Below are 17,994 nucleotides of genomic sequence, written 5' to 3'. Positions count from 1 at the left end.
TATATATATATATATATATATATATATATATATATATATATATATATACATATATATATATATATAATTCCACAATGCATTAAAATGCAATTATACATTAAAGAAAAGATTTGATAATAATCATTAAGCCTGCATATTATTATAATAGTTACCAGATGCTTTGATGAAATAGTTTTAACTAAACGTATGCACGCATATGTGTATCATCGGTTGAATTAGAAAACTTCCTAATAAAATTCCAATTTTAGAGAAGATTTTCTTCAAACAATGCAAAACTTCGACATAAATCAAACGGAATGAATATCTCAGTTTTCTTTTGTTTATTTCCAAAGAAAAATTTTACATTTCTCAAAATTTACCGTGTCGAAATTTACCCTATTGATGCCTCTAAAAATTACCTCGATATCTCTGTACTTCTCGACGGAGTCAATCACTCGACGTGTATACACTTTTCCGGCTGAGAAGCTTGCAATTCTGGCGACCTCGCAATCACTTCCTCTCGGAGAACAGAGACGCGCCGTGTATTATCGCAATCGCATTCGCAATATAGTGTCTGGATTGGAATTATCTATAAAGAAAAATTTTTAACCATCGTAGCGCGTTACGGCAAAAAAAAACATCTTAAACGTAAAGCGCGCCGAAAATTTCAACGCAAACAAACAAATCTCAGAAATTCACAAACGATGTGACTGTCGTAGGGAGCGCTTTCCTAATAAAGCTCGTTGTTTGCCATTCGCATTTTCCACGGCACAAAACCGTGTTCGAAAGGAAATCTTTCGATTCGAGGTTATTAGCCATTTACTCGTTGCGTAACGTTGTAAACGGTCATCCAACCGTGCATGCAATTCGTGGATAAGTAACTCGTTTTGTGGAAAGCTACTGATAATTAAAGTTTCCGCGATGTTGATTCAATGTTTTGCCTCTGACAATTACGCGATATTCACATCCCTCGATTTAACACAGCCTGTAATTCAACACCTTGGCATGAGAGGTAACCGTGTTACTCCACTTCGCTTGAAAGTAAAAGGACGAATGTCCTATATCTGTACGTGTAACATTTTCTTTCTTTTACCGTCAAGCTAGCGAATGACATTGATTTTCCTTGTTTCACGACGTGGGATTACTATGTCAATCTGCTGTATTTTGTCAACGGACATTTATAACACTAACATTTATAACGGACATTTATAAAAAGTTTTTCCTTTTCAAAGAATTATTCGAGAAATTACTCAGAGAAATTATTCATTAAAAAATTAACAAACGAATATTTCCGATCAAAATGCCGATAAATTTTTATATCCGATCAAGAAACATTCGATGAGAAATATCGGTTCATAATTTTGATCGGAAATATTTGTTTGTTAATTTTTTATCGGATAATTTCTCTCAATACGCGTGTCGCTGGACTTAACTAGAGTAGTGAATCGAAATCATAAATAAATGTATAATAATAATCGTAATACTAATATAAAATATGTACCTCTATCAATTTATTTTCTAACAACAATATCTTCAGGAGAAAGAATTAATATATATATATATATATATATATATATTCCAGAGTTGAGGTAATTAAAACTAAAATAGACATTTTTTATACGTGTTATATATCTTAGGATTGACGTGCTATTTCTAATTTTTTGCAAACTAAAATTAGTTTTAATAAAAAAATTATAATATTAAAGACTAGTAGTATAGCACGACATTATATAAAAAATTTTACAATTACTGATCGATTTGTCTGAAAAATACAGCGATGGAAAGCTCATTATTATGTAAGTTTTTTGTTTTATTATTTATGCATCTCTGTATTAGATCAATTGATGCACAAACGAAGTTTTGCTTATTACGGATCGGGTAAAAGAGATAGGCAAAAAAGAGAAAAAGCAAGGGCGACGCAATTCAGACGTAGGTGTTTATGTGGGGTGCCTGGTGCAATGAGTTGAATGTAATTAACACTACATCTTTTATTCGTATTTTCAAAATTTATTTTCTAATTAGGTAAAACTCGTATAATCGAATATTTTACTTCTACTATAACGTTCTTCTATAACGTTACAATATAACCGTATTTCATTAATTTAAAACATTTTAATTGCTTTTGCACACGATTTTATCGATGGAAGTTGTAGATATAATATGTATGCGTACGTATATATATATTCGTAAGCGCCCGGATCTAACGGTAAATTGCATCGCTCTTACCTACCTTCTGTAGTTGATCCATAATAAGCAAACTACTTATTTTTATAACTCAAAAACTAAGCTTTAGATAACATTTTGCAAAAAGAAAAAAAATAGTCTCAGATTTCTTTAAAAAATATGACACTATAAGGATCAAGAGTTGTTTGGTATTACTCTGTATATATTCACCTTTCTCTCTCTCTCTCTCTCAACTTTAACTCAATATAAAATTTATTATTTACGTAATGAAATAAATATATAGAAACTTAATTTTGTTCGATAAATAGAAAGATGTTTATTTTGAATTTTCTTTTATCACTGAAAGTGCCTCTAAACGTAATTTACAATGATTAACTTTTGGTCACATTTAGAGACACTTTTATTAATGAAAGAAAGTTCAGAAACGCCTAAGTTTATGAGTGGTTCCCTTGATGCACTGGAAAAAAAAATATATACAAGCTTGATAACTTCCTTAAATACTTTTGGCTCGACAAAACAGCGGATTGACGCGAATGTTTCGTCAAGCCAAACAGATGAGCCAAAATTACGGTACTCTAGCGACATACGTTTATTCGTGCTTTTTGGCAAGTGAAACATCGACGTGCAAACTTATGGGGACAGCGTGAAACACGGAGAGTGTGTCGAAGCCGTAACCGCTCGCTCGGCTCCTCTCTCGGAGGACGGCCTTCTCCTGCGCGTGCACAGCCACGTTACGATCCCGATCGCGCCGATCCGGGCCCGGTGAGCACCGTCGAGAGTCCACGTTGGTCCCCACGGTGTGCCTCTCGATTTGTCGCTCATTCCCCACCTTCCAGTCGAGAGACTCGCGCCACCGACGTCGACGGCCACCGTCGTCCGCAGTTACACCGTGTCCGTACGCGCATTCGCATTCAATTCGAATACGCGTGGTGCGCGTGCCCGATCCGACCTCTGAGCCACCCCAGCACGCACGTCAACATCCCCTCGCGAACGGGATCTTCGAACGCACCGCTGTGCGCACGCGCGATCGGAAGTAGAGTGCGTGCTGCGGACGCGCGCGCGCGCGTGCGACGTGTCAATCGGCCTCGGTTGTTGATTCGTTCTTCGGCAGGGTGAGGAAATGTCCATCGTGCGCGCGCTAGCGAAATCGTTCTCGTCGGCAGGCGGAAGGAACGCGTGACTCGGGTCGTCGATCGATCGATCGATCGTTCGTTCGTTCGTTCGTTTGTTTGTTTGTTTATTTGTTTGTTTGTTTGTTCGTTCGTGGAACCGCGGCGGTACGATTGCGGTGAGTTCGATGCTATGTATTTCCCGCGAAATTACCTCTGTGTGTATGTGTGTTTGTGTGTGTGTGTGTGTGTGCCGCGACGAGAGATCTACTCGCGCTCCGCACTTTTACGTTTCCTTCTCTCTTTCTCACTTTGCTCTTTAATTTTGTTCCTCCCCAGCTCATGGATGTTTTCCAGCAAAGACAATACATTACACTGTACTGCATAATATAAAATACTTGTTGGAACCCAATTTATGCTGCAATTCTAGACATAATTGTAAGATTCGCAACTTGCTCTCGTAAGAACTTATGAGTAGATCTACAATTCTATACGTACCGTATGTCGTACGATTACTCGTAAATATCTACGATTTCATGTAATTTACGATATTTACAAGTGATTGTACGACATATGATATGCATAGAAATTTACATTGTAAATTTACTGATAAGTTCTTTACAAGACTTACGCTCTATGCACAATGCCAGGCAACAGGCAATAGGAACAAGGAATAAGAATTCGGATTGGTCAATTATTTCTATTCCCTGTTCCTATTGGCTAATGCCTATTTCTATTGCCTAGCATTGTGCATAAAACATCAAAGTGCGTGTTACAGTTTTCTATTCTTATTTTTATAAATATTTAGCGTATCTACCTACCTAACCTAACATCAAAGTCAGTTTTATTGTTATTAAATTATTGCTATAATATTTCAGTAAATTTTAATTTTTTTTTACACACACATGGAAAAATAAAATTGTAGTAACTTTCTCTACCGGAGAGTGTAGTATTTTAATACTACTAAAATGTTATTTTATGACAGTAAAGTAATTATATTTTGATAAATATTAAAATAATATTAATTTTAAAATCACAAGACAATTCTGAATTGACTAAGATAAGTTGTATTAATGTTTGTATTGATGTTTCAAAATTTATTAAAAGTCCTGCAAAATAACAATTTAAGATCATGATAACATCGCTACCATTTTTAGCAACATAATTAAAAGTTTTTTAAGTTTAAGGGTCTGCAGGAGTGTCGTAGTAGAGACTATGTTTAAGAGGCTTCTGGGGTGAGTGTTTTAGTTTTAAAAATGCTGTTTCTGTAAGAAGATGGGGCTGTTTTTTATTAAATTTTAAAACCTTAATTTGGGTGCGCGCGAAATCTGTTTATAATAATACATTAGTGTAAGAAGCTCATTTTTATTTAAAAAAGATATAAATTTATTTAAAAAATGAGTATTTATGCTTGATTTTTAGATATTTTTGTTAATTTTTAAAAACCTTAATTTGGAATGTGCTCGAAATAATACATAAAAAAATTAATGTAAGGGGCTCATTTTTTTATTTAAAAAAGATATAAATTTATTTTAAAAATGAGTATTTATGCTTAATTTTTAGATGTTTTTTGTTAATTTCTAAAAACCTTAATTTGGGGTGCACTCGAAGTATAATCTTAAATTTTTGTTTTAAGAGATGAGTTTTTAACTTATTTTGTTTAGTAGACATCAAAAGATTACTCGAGCACATTCTAAATTGGGCGATTTTTTCGTCGAAAGTCATCCCTTAATTTGAAGTGGTCTTATAGTGTTATTTTGATATCTACTTGTAATGAACATGATTTTGAACATGATTTTGATATCTACTTGTAATGAACATGATTTTGTTGTTTGTGTAACAATAAAATGTTTAGTTAATTTTTTCAATAGCCTATATTTAACTTTTGAGAAAGAATCTATGATGTGTAACAATCATTTTCGTATTGTTGGTTACACTCGCATTGAAGGATGAACATGATTACCACATATTAAAAGTGTATTGAAATATTGGTGGCACTGATACACTTTATACGTGCTGAAAGATGACTTTTGCTGTGTCGAGCAGTCTAACAATGAATGTATTCAGCGAACATAATGAATGAGTGATCGACTTTTGAAAGATGGGTGTAATTGGTAGATTTCAAAATATACATTAATCATGTATTTACTTAACGCAGTCAATGGCTGCATTAATAGAAAAAGCAGCTCAATGAGCGTTTAGTGATTATTGTCCATGATTAGAGTATTCTTTTAGATTCTTGATAGATCTAAAAGCCAATATTATATACCAATCAAGAGTAATAATCACTAAGTGCCCCTTGAATTGCTCTTTCCGTTGAATGTAGCCAACGTGTCATTGGTTTGGATGATATATAAGATAGACACAGCGTGCCATATATTTTCTTATGATATAAGTTAGGTTTGGCAGAATGGAGAGAGAAGTAAAACATCAGTGAATTTCTATTCTTTGCTGCGCGCGCATTATTGACAGTAATGGCCGTCAATAGTAATATAAATGTATCATAAGATATTGCGCATAAATGCGTAAATTTTATCCCATTTTTCTTTTGAAACACATTATTCATTTAATGAAACATCAATGTCATTAAACTTATTTGAAATCGGATTTCCATTCAAATGATGAAATAATTTAATCATGCATATATGTTCTTGGATAAGAATCTGTGTAATCTCTTTTATGTATTGTCAAAAAGCGGTTGTACATTTCATCTGCGTAGATAAAGACAGAAAATTACTCTATATTTTACCTTTCTCTCCGTTTTGCCAAAAATGTACAATTGGCATCAGAAAGTTATCTGATTTTTGTGACTTTTGCGTCCGTCTTGTTCAATGAGAAAGTTCTCTCATTAACGAACAAATTCTTCTATTGAACAAGATGGATGCATTCCGAAAGTCACAAAACAACCTAAACAACCTTTCTGAAGCCGTTTGTACACTCGTGATCGAAAAGGTTTCCTGTCGGGTTTTTTCTTTATAAATTTAGGAACCTATCCTTCTTGTCTAATAGCAGAATTTATTTTCTAATAAAAGTTTTCTCATTGGACAAGACGGATAGGAAACTTACAAAAAAAAAAAGACAACTTTTCGATCACGAGTATTCATATTGAGTCATTTCCCGCTGAGTAGTCAGTTCCTTCTCTGTTAATCATAGTGTTGCACTATGTCCTTTTTGTTTCTTGCTGGAAAACATTATGTTAGCATATATTTTTGTCTATAATAATCGCGTGATATCCTAGACAGCATAAAATCTCCAGAGAATATCTTGGGACGTTCTCAAGATGTTAAGATGTTTTCATAATGTTTTTAGGATATCCTGTGGAGACCTGTGTTGTCTGCGATAAGTATGAAAAAAAGAGCGTTTTTGGGTAAAAAGTATATTCCTCTGAATATATTGTATCGACGGGGGATTGAATTCATCGAAAAAATTACACAGTTTCAATACTCCTACTTAGACAATCTCGCTCTCTTCTTCACAATCATTGCGAATGATATTTGGATAGAAATTGTGGATAGAAGAAGATACAATAGAAATAATGAAAGGGAGAATCTCATAAGGACACTTCCGCATCTGTGCAACGATATATCGATATCGACGGAGAAAGTACTATAGTGCACGTCGCGTCTGCGCATGCGCGCACTGGAGCGGGAACCAACGACACGGAGCGCGCGCATCTCTTGTTCGCTTTTCGGCGTAAAAGGCGCGCGAGTTTTATTTCTGGCCGGTCGCCATCGCATCGCGTCGCGTTGTTACGGCTTTGCGTAACTGGGAGGACAAGTTTTTTTAGATGATTGTTTTTTTTTTCATGCTTAATCGAGTTTTGTCGTTCATTCCTATTCGGCCCGACCGGTAGACAGACGCGGATAAAAAGCTCGAGTTTTCCTCGACTCTTTGCATTCTCACGTCGATGTTTGACGATCATTGACGTCTCTGCACTAGTCGCTGTGAGCATCGAGTCGTCTTCGGTGCATCTCGATGGTTTTCGGCTCCACTGTCCCTCTCGCTTCAGTTACACTTCTATTCTTCTAGTTACTGGTAGATCGACGCGAGGGACGCAAAGGGTTGAGAGAATCTCGCGAAGGGGCGAAAACGAGAAAGAGACCGTCGCGTGAGAATAGCCGAGTCGCCATCTGACGTTGTGTTGGTGTGACCAGTGATCGTACGGAAATTAATGCATACGGCGATATCGCGCGGAAGCGAGAGAACGGCTGCCGGAAGTCACACGCGCGGAGAAGAGGCGCACACCATCGATCTGTCGAATCTACCACCGCAACTGCTTCCTTTCGCCGTCGCTCGACGCTGAGATCGTGCGAATAGTGTGCATCATCGTACGTGCGAGGAGCGCCGCGCTCTCAGACGACCCATTCGTCATCGTGACGATGCTGAGGATCTTGCCGGCTGCAGCGATGGAAACATGAAGACCGTGACAAATCGCGCATTCGATCGAGGAAGCACCACTCCTACCTACCATAAATGACGTAAGCACCTTCGTATTTCTTCATACCCGACGCGCAGCTCGATGCACCCGAAAATGCTCGCGGGACTGCCGAATGTAGGCCACGATCGTGCAGGTTTACTTCCAAGCAGGTTTCAGTAATAATTAGTTGATCACTTGAAAGTTCAGTTAAAAAGTCAAAAAATAACCTTTTAACTTGGTTAACTTTAAATAAGCTTCTAACACTATCAGCTTCTTTTAAAATACATTTACTTTAACTTGTTAATTTTTAATATTAATGAAATAATTCATCAATATTAAAATCACTCTGGACTGTTTATAAATAGAATTTTGCACAATTAACTTTAATAAATTAATTCGGTTTTAATTTAACTTTTAATTTAATTCTTGTTTATATAGCATTTAATATAACGAACTTTGTAAGTCACCAACTTTAAACTTAGTCTAGTTAGGAAGTAATAGCCGAAATTCACCGGAAAGTGGCAGAATAATTTGAACAGTTCGCGCGGTTTAAATTTTGAGGTCGATCCTGGCATCGTGCATGCCTCTTGGGTCTGAAGCTTTCGTCTAATAAGTAATCCTCACCGATTTTGTTTACCTTTTGTAATTTGATACAGAGCATTCGAAAAGATGATTATTTATGCAAAAAATTTGCTTAAAATCCATTTCAATTCTTATACGACAGGTGTCGCTATAAAATATATCACAAATAACACATTTTAGGAAAAAATGTTTGAATCAAAAGTTACTTGGTTTTGATGGATAAGGAAAAGAATAGTCTCATTTGATCATGAAAAGATTCTCTATTAATCTTGAGAGGGCCTTGATAAAGAATCGTATGGTCAAATAGAGAGGTCATTATCTTATTTATTTATCGAAATCAAAAAACTTTGGACTCAAGCATTTTTTCCTAAAATGCGTTGTTGTTGAAATATTTTATACACGGAGAGAATATTGTAGTAAAAATTACAACTTTAATAGTCCGGGAATAGACTAGTACTATTAATTATAATTATAATAAAATATAATAAATTATGATAATAGAAAGTTATAATAAAACATAATAAAAATGTCATAAATGTAGTAAGAATTATCATGTTTATGGTCATTTTTACTATATTTTATCATAATTTTCGTAATTTGCGTAATATATTTGCAATATTTTCATAATTTATTTCGTAATTTTCGTCTATTTCTAGACTACTAAAGTTGCATTGTAAGTTTTACTACAATATTCTTTCCGTATAGTGTTATTAAAATAAAACATTTCATATATGAGCTGAAATTAACTTTGAGTTAGTATTACTTTCCATAGTCATCTTTTAGGATATTATATCAAACCACAAAAAGATAAACAAAATCGGCGTATATGGTGAAAGATATTTGTAAACTAAGCTAAAACTTGAATTAATGGAGTCTAAAATATTCGAGAACGTAGAATGGCAAAATAGCTAATAAATATAAAATATAAGAATTGTTGAAGACAGATATGAATCAATCGCGAATTGATCAGCCACATTCAAACTGTCCAAACTCGGTTCCATTCAAACTGTCCAAACTTGAATATCTCTAATTGCGGCTGTTCGATCACTATTCGATAATTTGTAACGCGGTATTTTGTCTGAGTTTAAGTTTATATTAGCGAATTCTAAACATAAGCTAACCAATAACATTTTTTATGACACACGTTGCGAAACTGTCGGTGAAGAATGCGGTCAAGAATGCGTCTCCGCAGATCCCAGTCTCGTATTTTCGGCACGATTCAGAAAGCAAGCAGTAAAATAGATCGTCTAAAGCGTGCTCGACGACATTAACATTAAACGTGTAATTGATACGATAAATACGTGATGCTTTTACCGATCTACATGCAATACCATCTGTACGTGCTTGCGAAGCACGTGGTAGCCGCACGACACACGAAGCCGTTTACCAAACAATCGTGCGTTTCGAGCGATTCAGGTCTGTTGTTTCGAAAAGGAGAGCACCTACCTGCCGTTCGTAGACTCACTGCATGTGGCAGCGTCGAAAGCGAGATTTTAATCACTCTCGTTTCTTCTCACCAGGTCTTAGCCATCTTCGCGATCTTTTCCTTCAAGTGAAAAGTGAAGTCTCGTCTTGTCGCGTCATATGTTGCTCTTGATAAGTCTTCAAGGAGAAGTGAAATTCATTATCGTCTTTTTAACACAGACTAGAAACGGTCGTATTTTTTCACGTCACGTGTATATATATAGGATATACCACAATTAATTCGGTGTTTCTTTTTTAAGAAATTGAGCTTTTATTTACAAAAAGAAAATAATAAATATGTCAATGTTCGAAATATATTCCACATCATTCTCCAATACTTTTCTCCATCTATCGAACAGTTGACGAATCTTCTCTCGGAAAAAAAGAAACGGCGGTTTTGAGTCGGTAAATCAGTCGTTACATTTTCGGACTTCTTTCATGCTTTTAAAGTGTATATTAACCAGTTGGAGCAATTGGAATAGATGGTAATATGAAAAGGTTAGGTTCGTTGAATAAACCGCATTAGAGAACATCTTATAACCCAAACAAATAAATAGTGTCCTTCGTTCCTTTTGCAACGTGTGAGCATGCTTCATCTATAAGATAGAAATCACCACTCCGAAACTTTTGATACCATTTTTTACAAGTTTTATGCATTACAGTATCTTTCTTCAAAAATAGTCAAATCATATTTGTAGCCTCGGCAGCATTTGTTTTAATTGGAAAGCGAAAATAGTGCAGTATCTGATATATTATTTATCGGACGTCATCGTGTTCGATACTGTTTTGTGATGTTATGTTGTCAGCTTCGTCAAGCTATATAATGCATTTTAAATCATAAGATTAGCATTGCAAAACCCACTAAATGGGAAGATATTCGACTTTAAAACAGAGTAACAATTGACTAAAGGCCAAATTAATTTGCGAATTGTCTGCAGCAGTTGAAATAAATATTTACGCGGCGGTTGAAATAAACATTTTTGATTCAATAGCAATATTATTAAAACCCATGCTCGAGTTATTAAAACAAATGTATCATACATCGTTTTAATAATTCGAATATTAGTTTCAATAATATTGTTATTAAATTAAAAAGATTTATTCCAAACTGCACGCTATTAACCAATTCTATTGATTCAACAGCATTTTTTCCGTGTAAATGGATATGATAGTATAAGGAAAACATGACAAATCGATAATTATAAAAAGAAATAAATATTTGCGATGTAATTGGTGAAACACAAATTCACGAATTCGACCAATGACACGATGTTTGCGGAAATGTCAAAATCAGGGCGATGCATCAGCTCTCAGATGTATTAAGTACAAATAATAAAATTTTTCAGTAGAAGTATTTGAATATTTATAGCTTTGTAATAACAAACGTAAATTACGTTTTGTCTGTTTAAAAAGTTATTTAATATATCTGAAAATTAATTTATTGATATAAAAGAAAAACTAATTAGAATCTTATTCATTCACGGAAAAAACATTATAATAAAAATTATAAAAAAATTTTTGCAATTTTATCATATAAAAGAATTATGGACTTATGTTTGACTTTTTACTACAAAATTATTGTAATTATGTAAATGTTTTTTATGTCATATGTCAAGGTAGATCGTCAAATTTATAATTTCTATAGTAACTTATATAATAATTTTAGTATAATTCATATTTACAAAAAACTGTAAAAAGAAATATAATTTTAACTACAATACGTAATTTTACAACGTAATTTTTCTCTCTCTCTTAAATTCATGGGAATACAAAATTTACAGATTCGAACGGTATTAATTCAGTAAAAATGTGCGCGATTCACGCATACGAGAACAGGTAGAGGAAGAGGAAAGCGATACGGTTTGTAATGGATGGAATAAAACTTTCGTTTTCAATATCTACAATCTCCTCGTATACACGAACCTGGCGAAACTTGCGAATCAACGTTGTATAACGCGCACGCTTATATGGCTCATACGTTGCTCCTATTGACCCAAGAATCGCTAATCGTTCCAATTAAGCGTCGTACCTCCGAAGAATTCGCGATCTCGTTTAAAAGAAAACCTCAGTATCTGAGACCCGAATAGTCGCGGAGAAAATAAGGAAAACTTCGGCAAACTCACGCAGCACGCGATATGAACTATTTGTAACAATTACGCTTTTCCAATATGTGCCTATTGATTTTTTTATTATCTCGGTTTATTTATGGTCGTCTGGGCGGTCGACATTATCTAAGCTCGCACTACAAGTTTGCAACTGGTTAAACGTGGAACCATTAAAATCTCAAAAATCAACGTAATCAACAGCGATAAACTCTATTCTTTCAAATACCTCCGCTGTAATCGTGTTCCCCTGCGTCTAATGTAAGGATTGACGCGTTTATATAATTGATCGCGATTAATTTCGTCGTAAAAATGAAATTGAATCAAATTGTCAATTGTTTGAGGATGAAATGGAAAGTTAAGAGTTCAATTAAGTTTAGTTAACTCTTCAAGTTAAAAGTTAAGTTTCAAGGTAAAAATGTAGAAACATATGGAACAAGACGAAACTTCGTAACTGAGCTAATTTATCTTACACATAGCATGAAAAATACTACAAAAAATATAATTTTATTATTAACAAACACACACATACTTTGGTACACTGAAAGAAAGATATTTAAAAGTTAGTAAATATTTGTTTGTAATGGATATTATACATATATATGTATATATATATGTATGTATGTATATGTGTATGTATATATGTGTATATGAGTATATATATATATATATATATAATAACATATATTTACTTAAACTAATATAAAAAGTTTTTCAAATAACAGAATATACATTTTTTGAACCCTTTTAAAACATTAACTTTTCATGGATGTTTATTTAATTTAAATAAAAAAGAATTTAGATTTAAATAAATATGTTATTAATATCTATTAAATAAATACTATTTTTTATAAACATATTTTCTCTCAGTGTATGTGAGAAAAATTATAATAAAAATTGTAAAAAAATTTTTGTAATTTCAGGCTATATAGAATTGTGACTGAAATTACCATATATTTTCTTAAAGATGTTATACACGTTTGACTTTTTACTGCAAAATTATTGTAATTATTTGAATGTTTTTATTGTATAGCAGTTAGATCGTCAAATTTACTATATTTCTATATTTGCAATATAACTTCATAGTATAGTCCTGCTTTGCAAAAACACATTGTAAGAAGAAAAATAATTTGAATATAATTGCTACATGTAGTTTTGATATTTTCTCCGTGTATCTACTGCAATATTTTCTGCATGTATGAGTGATGATTTGGAGGAAGCTTAAAACGAGTCGTGACACCTTGCTTCGAATAAATTTGATTCACTCGAGACGACTGGTGCGCGAGTTAACTCACCTTTGCATAACACGCTGCGTGATTATAGGTTGGCGAGTGATGCTATAGCTAAGGTTACTTTCTGTTTCTCTGCTCTAACGGCTGATTTAATTTACCGCCGCTTTCACGTGTGGGCAAAGCTGTTACTAATTGCGCGGAAATATTCAACGCGCGCCGAGTTTCCTTCCGCTCGGCGTGTCGTTTCCTCGATTCGCTCCTCTCAGCCCAATAGAATTTATGGAGTTTCTGAAATTAAACTTTTGATAAGCGTTTGAAGCCTTGTACCGTTTGGGACACTTTCACACCTGGGGAAAAGCAATGTTCCGATAAGTATTCGCGATGGATAGTTGACGCGCAAAGTAGGACGCGCGAGTGTTGCGTCGAGCTCTCTTCAAAGACACAGTGTATTGTCTATTATATTCGCAAAGGAAGTATAACACACACACAATCGTTTCTTTTTATAATTTTATTTTAGGACATTCGTTATTACAAGAAATGGCGGAATATCAACGGTTTCCTCTTTGATAGATTTCCTACATATCGAGATATGTATAGGCTGAGTCACTTAACGTTAGATTCTAAAATATTTCTAATATTTTGAAGGTAAATATGTGTGTAAAATAAATTAAGTAGAAGAGATTAAGTATTTAGAAGAGTTGGACGACCACAATATTTGTTTTTCCCATATGATTTATTCTTTATATCTTTTCCTCTAATATAAAAAGCAACAGAGATATTTTAGAATTTAATTTTAAGTGATTTTACCTTGTACAATTAATCTATTGTTGCGACACAAGTTAACTTAATGGGAACTCTAAATGTCTGAAAAAATAACCTACTATATCCAGGAATTTTTTGAAAAAAACAATCCGCAACATATAAATTGTGACTTGGCATAATTATTACATAAAATTTAAGCATAAAAGAATATTAAAAATATAATATAGTTGTTCGGAAATGTCGTACTTAAAGCTTTAAATGTATTTTTCTCGGAATAATGTTTTTCTCAAAATTAGTACTGAGAAAAAAGCGGTAATATCGACGTCATTTCCGTCCTTTGTCTGTCAGTCGCGCAGTTATCATTTGTTTGTCACTCGATATCTCTTAGGACATCGTTTACGGGAAAAACCGCGCGAATGATTCCATCGATACACCAGCATGATAATAAGGATACGTATGATAAATGAAGCTTATGTCCGGGTTGTACAATTGTCTCTAAGATAGCTTGTGATTCTCCGGTAAGTCTGTCGGGCACATAAAGGACATCCCCGACAGTCATTGTTGGTTGTCGTAACGAGTCCACTGAAGAAAAGGTTACGGCGTGCCGTCTCGATTTTTACAGTTTGAATTGAAGCACGTAAATGCACCTTTTATGTTTTTTTTTGTTACATCATTGCACGTACCGAACAATTGAATCTTTCTCTTTCACCGAACCAATTGAAATAACGATGGACATGCATTTTCTTGAAAAATCCAAATCTCGGAATTCAGAAATTGGGATAATTTTTCGATTATAATCTGAAATCCAAATATCGAAACAATATCTCGAAATATACGCGTAGAGAGTATTATAGTTTTTTTATATAAATTCTTTTCAATTTTACTATGTCAAGTAGTTCAAGAATAAACTGTCAGTAAGGTCTGTCTTACTAAGAAACACAATAAATTTTGCTAGAAAGTCTTTTTTTAGCACATTTTAGTTCTTAAAATATAAATAGTACATACGAAATAAAAGTTTAGTGAATTACTGCAGAATGTCGATCTATTCCTCAATTATAAAATCTTATAGTTTCTTCTCCGTAAAATCGTTTTCGTATACTATTTTCTTGAAATATACAATTGTTCCGAACCTTACTGACAGTTTATTCTTGAACTACTTGACATAGTAAAATTGAAAAGAATTTATATAAAAAAACTATAATACTCTCTACGCGTATATTTCGAGATATTGTCTCGATATTTGGATTTCAGATTATGATCGAAAAATTATCCCAATTTCTGAATTCCGAGATTTTGATTTTTCAAGAAAATGCATGTCCATCGTTATTTCAATTGGTTCGGTGAAAGAGAAAGATTCAATTGTTCGGTACGTGCAATGATATAACAAAAAAAAACATAAAAGGTGCATTTACGTGCTTCAATTCAAACTGTAAAAAGGAACTATCATCGAAAGTATTACATAGATATATATACAAATATATTAATATTTATTTATATTGAGTGTGCTCTTTCGCTTTATTCAAATAAATAGATACTAATATACCCGGTTGTACAACGTGATAAAATTAAAAAAAATTAAAGTTCAGTAAAATTGTATTTTGGAAAATTATCTGGGTATTTGTGTATTTCGATGTTACGGATTTTCAGGAAATTTTCTTCCACTTTTTAAATTATAATCCTTTTTTCAGAATTTTCGGATATTCTATATTTATCTGTTCTCTCCATATGTATTTCTTTCGAGATTTCTAGATATTATTCGAGATTTTCAGCTTTTATATATATTTTTTTTCAAATAGGATTTTCAAATACTGAACAGCGAATATTCCAAGTTCGCGCTTTCGAGTGACAATCATATGTGACACGCAACGTATTGTTAGATGCATCAGATATGAATAAAATATGCCTCGAATCGGTAATGATTGTCGTTGTAAACAAATTAAATCATAAATATTCTAATAAAACATGCGGAACCACACGACGTACATACGTACATGAAAATGCCAATTATCATGTAACGCCTCGATATAAGTAAGCAATATGGTTATTACACGCGCATAAGAATTGCATTTACGATGCAAAAGACCAAGTACGTTCCGTTTGATACATCGTAACTTGAAATCACCATTTTAACTATCGCGATTGCCACACTATCCTCCATTACGTAATCTCGCGTCGTCCCGCACCCGCATCTTTGAGAAGGGTTGAACATCGTATAGTTCACGATTTCCCAATCCCTGGCATTTTATTTACTCCTAGAACATTGGTGAACTCTCTTTTGAAATTTTGAGCGAAAATTCGCCGACGTATACATGACAAAAATACAATGGGGCGATTTTCCATGTTGCTAGCAAATTTTATAATATACGTTGTGTGAGAGAAAAAGTATCTAAAAAATAAAAAAAATATGTTTTCGGTGTGAATATTAATATTTACTTAAATATAAATATTATATATAAAATTTTACCAACTTAAAATTTATATTTACTTAAATCAAAATTATATTACTTCAACAAAATAAACAATTACTTTCATGAAAAATTACAGATTTAAGAAAATATATGTTTTCTTATTTGAAATAATAGTTTATCTGTAGAAATAAATAATATTTAAGAAATAAAAAAATAACAAATGAAAGATATTTATTTAGTAAGTACTAATATTTACCTAAATTGCATATAACATTTTAGAAATTTCTATGAAATATATATTTACTTAAATCTTAATTATTTTGTTTAAATAGAATAAACAATTATTTCCATGAAAGATTACAGGTTTAATAAAATGTATATTTTCTTTTTTCAAAAAAATTTCTTTGTGCAAAAATATATATTAATGTTAGAATAAATATGTCACTACACCCACTAAATAATTATTTGTTTATTATTAAATAAATATTTATTTATTTTTTAAATATTTTTTTTATCAGTGCAATATATATATATATATATATATATATATATATATATATATATATATATATATATATATAAGTATTATACATATATACAGAGTGTTCCATGACAAAATATATGTAAAAGAGAGTGTTCCTAAGATAAAAAGCAGAACATTATATAACTATGAATTAAATTCACAATACTTATATTTATTAAATATAGCGGACAGGCGTCCACTATATAATGCCCTTTTATGCACAAAATATTTCTGTATGACCCAATCTTTTACATGTCTTCTTAATTCGCTAATAATTATGTCGGTCTCTTTATACATATATGAATCAACATATATACATACACACCTATATATATCTATATGTATGCATGTATATATGTATGTATGCATATGTATATATAATGAATCTTGACCAGAATGTAACATTTTCCTTCTCGCGGCTCAGTTAAAGATATTCTTCCTAGAAATTGCAGAGGGCAGAAACCAAAGTCGCGTACAAATGTTTCAAGCATTCGGGCAGCAACTGTAACCGCAAATTGAAGGAAATAATAAGAATAATGGAGGTTATATAACGATTATAAATAAAAATCGAGGCTTCCTATGACTCGGGTGGATTTTACCAAGACTCGGACGTCTTGTCGTCGTACACTCCGGCCACTCCTGGGAACTTTCGTGCGGTAATCTGCAATTCAGAAAGCCGAGACCCTGGTACCGTCAGTCATCGCGTATAACGGGCCAATGTAGGTGACGGTTGAAAACGCCATGCCGGGAGTAGAAAATTACTCGCTTCGCTCGGTACAGAGCCACAGATCAGCTGTGCGCCACTCCGCTCCGATCGTACGCCCGATGATTGCAAAAGTGAATCGGCGATTTCTTGGACGTCGAAAGTCCTTTCCCGCGAGAGACGCAGCGCACGGCTCTCGCCATACCTAATCGACGTGGTGTTCCGCGGTAGAGAATCGTGCCAGCACGCGACGAAGGAGATATTTCAAAAGTCACGGGCATTGACCCGAGCCACAAAGGTCCGACTAATCTTTAGATGGTCGAATACATGATTCGTTCTCGCGAGTACCTCCAATAAGTTCGAGATGGACTAATTGATTTACATGCCTAATTGATGAGCGAAGTGAAGATAAAAAAAAACCCGTCGCTCTACCATCACGGTGCTCTCGAGAGCCGCGTGGTTTCGAAAGTTCGGTACACGGAGGGTCAAAGAGGAACGCGAATCGCAGGAGAAAAAAAAGTCTTTGAGT

At 33.6% G+C, this 17,994-nt stretch overlaps 1 protein-coding gene and 1 long non-coding RNA gene across 8 annotated transcripts in view; one reads left to right on the top strand and one right to left on the bottom strand.

Moving 5' to 3' along the window:
• LOC116841497 overlaps nt 1–3,014 on the bottom strand; it is an 11,985-nt gene extending 8,971 nt beyond the window's left edge. Inside the window, exons 1-2 of the long non-coding RNA XR_004377564.1 lie at nt 2,751–3,014; nt 399–568 (exon numbers count right to left, since the gene is read on the bottom strand). This is a non-coding gene — a long non-coding RNA (uncharacterized LOC116841497). The remainder of the gene's footprint in view (nt 1–398; nt 569–2,750) is intronic.
• A 116-nt stretch (nt 3,015–3,130) lies between these two features.
• The window catches only part of LOC116841492 (A disintegrin and metalloproteinase with thrombospondin motifs 1-like), a 90,230-nt gene continuing 75,366 nt past the window's right edge, over nt 3,131–17,994 (top strand). The window contains exons 1-2 of one of the 7 annotated variants that reach the window (XM_032809488.1): nt 3,131–3,275; nt 7,302–7,750. The gene's annotated coding sequence lies outside the window, so the exon portion shown is untranslated. The other 6 variants (XM_032809489.1, XM_032809490.1, XM_032809486.1 and 3 more) reach the window with 6 other exon arrangements.

This window comes from Odontomachus brunneus, unplaced genomic scaffold, assembly GCF_010583005.1.
Source record: "Odontomachus brunneus isolate Ranch 3 - 2012 unplaced genomic scaffold, Obru_v1 Obru_scaffold_016, whole genome shotgun sequence".
Classification (NCBI taxonomy): domain Eukaryota; kingdom Metazoa; phylum Arthropoda; class Insecta; order Hymenoptera; family Formicidae; genus Odontomachus; species Odontomachus brunneus.
Note: the sequence above shows the minus strand (reverse complement) of the source record. Positions and strands in the feature narration are given on the sequence as shown.